Consider the following 8,290-nt stretch of genomic DNA (forward strand, 5'->3'; position numbering starts at 1 on the left):
TGCTTAGAGCTCCGTGACGCCGAACCACAGTTACTAGCGGTGCTTAGAGCTCCGTGATGCCGAGCCACAGTTACTAGCGGTGCTTAGACCTCTGTGATGCCGAGCCACAGTTGCTAGCAGTGCTTAGAGCTCCGTGACACCGAGCGCACGGAATCAGCGGCAGTAAAGTTACGAAACAAATCTTTAGAAACAGTTTAAAGAATACGGGGCTTCAAGCCTTCGAGGCTGGTACAGGGCACTATGAGCTGCTGTTACTTTTGGCAGACATTGCGGTTAAGTTTGGCCGACATAAAGTGAACGGCATCCGGCATCAACAGTTAAAGTTACGGCGCCAAAAGTTTTTCCAGCTAGCCAATGAGAGCCTGGCTATCTGCATCCTTTACCCAGCTCATGAATATTAATGAGCTCAGGCAACATGACATCAGACTGACCAGCTGTTGTGATTGGCCTGATTTCTCCTCTTATTTCTTCTCAGTGGCTATAGCTGACAGAGGAGGTAGACGTTCACTTTCACATTCACCACATAACACACACACACACACACACACACACACACACACACACACACACACATACGTGAACATTTTTCAAAAAATGCAAGTAAAACTGGTTTTGTGTGGTAGGGCACCTTTAAGTCATGCATTTCCTTTGTGAAAGTCCTATTTTCCTCATGTACAAATGGTTCACGAGAACAACCTGGACACACACACACACACACTTATCCTTTATAAATACAGACTTTTATTAATCACACAACGGAGCAGTATGCCAAGACACAAAGACACAGAGCCTTGTAAAGAATGCCAACCGCCTCGGTGCAGAGAGGAGAACCGGCCTGGATCTGCTCCCACTTCCCTCCCCTCCCCTTCGCTTCTCAGTCTTTTTATTTCTCTCAAACATCTCCAAGTCAAAGAAACCCTCACAAGGTGACATCAGCCTGGAGCAGCTTGAATGAACGAGTAACAATCGGGTGTTTCTAAAGGGAAAGAGCCAGGCAGAGAAGCTCCGAGGGTACTTCACTTTCATTAGATTGGGAGACACTTATAATTTGTTCAATCGGTGGCGGCACGAAGACAAGCGTCCACCAGTCACCTCCACGTCCATCAAACTAGCCTCCCCCCCCCCACAATAAATTGAGTTTCAGGAGGAAAACTGTTGACCTCTCCACCTTCTCCCAGGTGAGAAAAACGAAGGATTTTCTTCCTTTCTGTCTCTGTCCGTCTCTTTCATCACCTAGGTTGTAATTAGCCAGAGCTGAGATTTCTTTCCTTTTGTCGGCTCCATGAAAGGTGGATAAGCGTCCTTTGTGCCTCCTCGCACCTTTTTTTTTTGTATTTCCTTTTAACAAGCTTCTTTTTTTTTTTTTTTTATAGAGAAAGAAACTCCGAGCCAGCCGCCGTCTCAGAAGAGAGAGCTGATAACGAAGAGGGAGTTTCTACTTCTCTCTTTTGCAGGCGTCTTTATCTCCCAGGACACAATTAGCTGCTCTATCGCTCATCACCATGCTGGTATTTTTCCTCTCTTCCCCCCCCCCTTGCATTTAAAAGCAGCCATCCTTTGTGGAGGCTCTCTACTAAGGGTTGCAGGAGGAAACAACTGTGGGTGAAGAGATAAAATGGTCTCAAACCGCTTTGTTCAAAACAGGAACGGCAGCCTCCTGAACATATCCATTTAAAGAAGATGTCACTAAAGCACACAGACAAAAGTTTGCTCTTCTTTCACTATTTCTTTCTCAAGTTTTAAGTCTCAAGACATTCCTCCGCCTGAAGCACTTTGGGATAAAGGATAACTGTGTGTTTTTTTCATATTACTTGGTATTTTGCACATCCTTCCGGTCACGTAGGGCGATTTAACACGTATAGTTGGATTGTTCCGGAGCGATTTCTGCTTTGTTTTGGTTCACACGTGGAAAAATCAAAGCAAGCCAAAATGCGTCAATCCCAACCGCGCAAGGATGTCCACTCCTCTGCTTGGTCAGATGTGTCTGGGGCGAGAGCGAGGAAGTACAAATAGGACGAAGGTCACGGGTTCTCGACGTCTGCGTGGTCAAACCGGCTCATTTCATGTTAATAATCAGACACTGTCACCAGGACTTGGCTCTGCTGTGCCGGCGTCGGCCTCCAACTTTAGCGGTGGCTGGTCTGACCACGGACATGCGCGTGGCGGGCGACGTCTACTTCTGTAAGAGAGACTGTCTGTTTACTCTGTCAGTACAACTTCAATGTAGATTTTGATTATTTTATTAGCATCATTATAAACGTGCTTCTGGACCCAGAAACCGGCAGGATTGTTACATTAGGGACGAACAAAATACAGATAACAGATCAGGCTGTTCTGATTCACTGTGTTCATAGTCTTAACTAAGAAGAGTAATGCACTCCTAATTTACATGTAACCCATCAGAAGAGTCTGAATGCACGGAGTGTAGAGTGCAAATAAAGATTGCTGCCATTGCGTAATATTTGAGCCAGAGTCTGCAAAATGGAGATCGGGCGGTGGAGATGCGGGGTTGAAGTCGCAGCCGCCCAACCAATCGCGAGTCATAGTCATTCCTAGCCGTCAATCATGACGTATCCCTGTATTTTCATAGCACCAAATAATTAGTACAAACCAAACTTATCAAAAAACACTTGAACAAACATCAGCATGATCAGAACGATCTAAAATATGTATTTGACGGGGCGGGGTTTAAGACCTGAACTGCAGTCATAATAGTCCAGATGTTTGGCTTCACTTATACACTCCACGCATCTACCACTTGTAGGGAGTAGTTCAGGGTGGATGGATGGGTCACAGTAAAACAGAACATCCACCCACAAGGCCACTGTTTATGTCCTGTGTGCATGCAAAAGTCAGTGTTGTCGTATTTTATTTATTTTTGTTGCTTCAACAGGTTCTGGGGCTTGCGCAGGCGGCTGACTGCTCATGTCGGACATCCGATAACATGCAGAACTTTTCGTAATATATCATACGGTTCGTTGAATGAAAACACGGACAGTTGCAAAAGTGTCCGCTGTCCGACCATTGACCCTTGTGTGGTCCTCCCATCATTCAATTATTCAATCAATCAATCAATCAATGATCAATTGGTGCTTTTTCCAATGTTTTGCTCATTTTTTTCCTACGCTTTTTGGAATTCATAGCCAATAAACCTAAATTTTGTCACCATACAAAAACAAGTAATTTCTCATTTTTTTAAGTTTATTTAATCTCTTCTGAGGTTTTGGTCATTTTTTTAAAAAACGCCATACAATTCAATAAATCAACCCAAATTCTGTGAAAGTAATCACTCATTTTACCAGAAAAACATCATATGGCATCCATAGTGTTTTCAAGCAATTTGGTTGAAAGAAAGCCAAGTTCATGATATAAAAAAAATAAAAAATAAACTAGTAAATTTGACCCGAGGACAACACGAGGGTTTATACATATCTTTAATAAGACCCCATTCCTTCACACGCTGTTTTTCTGCTCTGGAGCTCTCTTTTTGGTACTCTAAATTCTGTCTTTGTTGGTTTGTTTGTGTCTCTGCATGCTTGTGGTGCATTTGGTGTGGTTTCCACGCTCAGGTTTTAAAGATGAGATGTTTTGATGATGAAGTGATGTGAGTGGTCTTTGGCCTCTTCTGTTCATCCCGCTTCATGGTTTCATGTGTCTTTAACGATGGAAACAAACCTTCAGTCCGATGCTGTCTGATTCATTTCAAATGAAGCCGGAGCGAGCACAGCGGCAATTAAAACAGAAGCTGTCGAGCTGAAGCGCGTGAATCGCACAGACTAGGACAGCGTGACGAGGACCCTGTACGTGCATCATGTAACACCGAATAATAAATGAAACCATTAGTGGTCTGGCAATGAAAATACTTTTAGGAAACTGTCTCCCTCAAGTTTGTTTAGCTGCAGCTCAACGTTGCTTTGTGCAGGATTGAGTGTTGATACATACAGTACAGTCAGGGTTGAATATTTAGAATTGAGATTGAATCTTGTGTAAATAACATTAATTTTGCCTGAATAAATACCTGCAAGGACCCAGGATCTTTTTATGGTGTTATAACTCGAGTCTTGTTTCATCTGCAGCCTTTTGTTCTCGTTACTTTTAAAGCCAGCCTGTTTGAAGAGGCTACATTTTAATTAGTTTTTTTAGGATAAATGTGAATAGTGGTGAAAAGTGGAGTGCAAAATCTATGGCTTTGGTAGCAGAGGTCTAGACTCAAAAGCAAGACCCTGGAACAGAGCAGGATGAGTATGAGCACTTTACATGATCAGGCAGTCAGCCAGGGGGAAACAAATTCAAAATGGAGGAGCCAGGCAGGCGTGCAAACATGAGCCGAGACTGGAGTGGCATGGCAATGGTGGCACAATAGATGATTCGTGAGGGAAAAGTAGATACTAAAGGGATAACAAGGTTCAACATCTGGAACAGATTGCCTAATATTACAGCCATGGCCGCGGGAACATATTTTGAGTTGTGGGTGCTGACAATTTTTTAAGAGTGACATTTTCAGCCAAAGTCGACCAGCGCACACGCCACACTGCATCCATCACAGTGCTCCACAATGAAATCCAAAACCCGAGACCGGGCAAAACTAGGCATGGGTAACGCAGGATTTAGGCCCAAAGATAGGATGATGGTGCAGAATAGGCCTACTGCACAACAAGCTCAACCACTGAGCCACCAAATACAAGGGTGTAAAACCCATCACTGGATTAAATTAAATCAAAAGTTAGCTGCCTGGTTGTCTGCTGCTAGCAGGGTCGCTGTGGGGGTGATGGAGGAGAGGTGCAGCTGCCACGTCTTTCAGATCCAGTTCCTGAGTTTTCTGACTCAGGTCTTTTAGGTCTTTTAGCCTGTGATGGATTTATGAAGAAACCAAAATATGCGCTTTTGTGCTTCGTGTTATAGGCAAGCTAACTATATCTTCACTCATGAATGAGTGTCAAAGGAAGATTCATTCAGACCGAATCATGTGTGTATCTCTTCTCAACCAAATTGTAAAATCAAATTACATTGATTGTAATAAGGGAGTAGGTTAATATCAATCAACTCATTAAAATAAATTAATGTCATTTAACATGGTTGTAGTTTGTCTACCTTTTTGCACACCCCGAGTTCCCGCACCCATGATCACAACAAAACATCAAAAGTGTCTTCGTGCCTCAAAACACAAACATCATCCATCAAATACCCACGCTTCCCATTCATTAGTTGTGTTCAAAACCATCACCTTATTCATTCACTATTCCCCATATGGTGTTTGTTTATTAGTGACCATTCCACTGGATGTCTGTCACCTTCCGCTGTCTCTGTGTTGGCGTTCTAACCTCTGGTGGATTTCTGAGGACTATGGTTACCCGCTCCTCAGATCTGGGAAGGGTGAATCCAGACAGCTAGCTAGACTATCTGTCCAGTCAGAGTTTTCCAACTAAAACAACTTTTGAATGTAGACGTTCCACCGAAACAAGTTTCTTCCTGAGACTATTTTGCAGAGGCAGCACTGCTCCGCCCGGTGCTTTACGCTCCCCAAGACAATCATGATTGGTTTAGAGAAATGCCAACAAACCAGAGCACCCTTATTTTCCCATTCCAGGAAGGATGTGTGGACTAGCCAGACCCTCGCTGCGAGACTAAGGATGGCCCCTTAACCTTTAAGGCTCGTTGGGTGTTTGTGGAGCGGCCTGGCAAAGCGTCAACACTGTTAGGAGTCTAAAAGGATGAATGAGACAACACGTCTTCATTGATTTCTGCTGACGGGGTTTATTCGGCAGAGGATCAATGTGTGATTTGAACACTGTCTCGCTCTCCGTGTCATTTACAGAGCTCGCTCCCCACTGCGGTCTTTGATCCGGCGCTCCTCGAAGACAGCATGACGGCGCCACTCAGTCTCTACTCGCATCTCTGCAGACACAACTAACACGCAGGAGACAGGACGCCAGCTACCTGCACGCCTCTCTGTCTGTGGGGTCGGGTCGGACACAGATCACCACCTGTGGATTAGGAAAGGCAGGGCACTTCCATCTTCATAGTACAGTGATGAGCATGTGTAAACCCAAGAAAACACCACCAAAAAACACACAAATGAGATCAGACTTTGGGTAAAAGGAAATTCAAATTTCTATGGCATTGCCAGCCAGATGTTAAGTAAGATTTCATCTGCATTGTTTACTGTGAGAAAGGTTTTCACATCTTTCAAAATGGCAGCTATCTTGTTAAAATGTTCCTGTTTATCATGCAATAAATAACATCCCACTATGAGCCAGTAAGTCATCATTTTGACTTATTGTATCATAATGAAAGAATACTTAGAGTCTTATTTTGATCATCCCTAAGGTTTCCTTCCATGTATTTATTTTCCTGGAGGGGGAAGTCTTTCAGCAGCAGACTGATCGTGTAGGAACAAAATGTCGCCTCCCTCCAGGCTCGTCTGAGCGAATGTGCCGAGGTCGGACTTACAGCAGGTGCATTGTGGGTTTGATTCGGCAGACAGGCAGGTTGTTACTGTGGTTGTGCAGCATGAAAAACATCAAACCAGCAGAGTTACAGCAGCCCGAGGGCATCACGCCGGATGGAAAAGTGTGGATGGAAAAGTTTTGTATTTTGTTTTCTTGGCAGGGAGGGGCGCCAGCGGTGTGATCAGCTCCTGGAGAGTCAGAGAGACTGCATGCTCTCTAAAATACTAAGAAGAATGTGCATGCTTTTTATCTGTAAAATGTACATATTTGGAATCAGGTTTTTGTCATTGCAGTTTCTTGCAAAACCAACATAAAGGTTCTGGTCACCTAGTGATCATGTAAAGGAAATTAAAGCTGCAATCAGGTGTTTGTGTACTTCCTTGTGATGAACCTCAACGTGTCGATGGCAGGCAGTTTTTTGTCAAATTTTGTTTAGAGTTATTTTGTGGAATGAAAATCATAAAATAAAGATATATAAAATGTAATTTTGACAGGATTCCCTTTGTCATTTTCTTTGTAAAAGACTGAAATGACCACTATTACAAACTGTAAACCACTGATATAAAATGGATTGAAAAGCCATTGAAATGATTCCTGTTGCCATTCAATTGGTACACAACAAAATGGTGATTGTTGTTAGTTGTTTTAGTTACAATACAATACAAACTCAGTGTGTTAGAGCCTTTCGAGGATCCAAACGCAGAGATAGGCAAGCAGGTAAATGTTGAGCTCGAGGGTTTATTAACAAAAAGAGTCCAAACCCGTGCAGGGATCCAAAATACAACAAAACACACATCAAGGAAAAACAAAAATCCAAAAGGACCGAAAGAGTAAGAAGAAAAACCACTGAGAGAACCAACAGGAACCAGAGACTACCCAACCGGAACAAGACTACCCAACAGGAACCAGACTACCCAACAGGAACCAGAGACTACCCAACAGGAACCAGAGACTACCCAACTGGAACCAGACTACCCAACAGGAACCAGAGACTACCCAACAGGAACCAGAGACTACCCAACTGGAACCAGAGACTACCCAACAGGAACCAGACTACCCAGCAGGAACCAGAGACTACCCATTAGGAACCAGAGACTACCCGGAAGGAACCACACTACCCAGCAGGAACCAGAGACTACCCAACAGGAACCAGAGACTACCCAACTGGAACAAAACTACCCAACAGGAACCAGAGACTACCCAACTGGAACCAGAGACTACCCAACAGGAACCAGACTACCCAACAGGAACCAGAGACTACCCAATAGGAACCAGAGACTTCCCAACACACCAACCGCACACAAAACGCTACAATGATCTGACAAGGGGGACCACCAAGACTACATCCACAGGGTAACGAGAGGCAGGTGACACAAGGGCTGGGAGACAGGTGGAAGACATCAGGTGATCACAAGAGCGGGAAAACACAGGAAGTACAACTAAAGACAACACAGCGCAGAAAACCAGACTATCAACATAAAACAGGAAACAGAAAATGAAGACACACGAGACTCAAAAGACAGAAACCACAACCAGACAAGTCGAAAGGAGCAAACAAGGACTAAAACACACACAAGAGCCAAAAATAACACAATCACAAGGATGAAATATAGAACAAAATACCAAACCATGACACAGGGGGGGCTGGGTGGCCGTGGCTCAGTGGTGGTGGAGTGGTTGACGGCTAATCCGAAAGATGGTGGTTTGAGCCCTGGCCCTGCAGGCCCATGTCGAAGTGTCCTTGGGCAAGACACTAAACCCCAAGTTGCCCCCGACGCATGTGTGAGTGTAAATTAAGCAGCACTATATCGGCTTAATTAGTGTGAAGAAGAGTCAGAGAC

The sequence above is a fragment of the Etheostoma cragini genome, chromosome 10 (assembly GCF_013103735.1).
Source record: "Etheostoma cragini isolate CJK2018 chromosome 10, CSU_Ecrag_1.0, whole genome shotgun sequence".
Lineage (NCBI taxonomy): Eukaryota > Metazoa > Chordata > Actinopteri > Perciformes > Percidae > Etheostoma > Etheostoma cragini.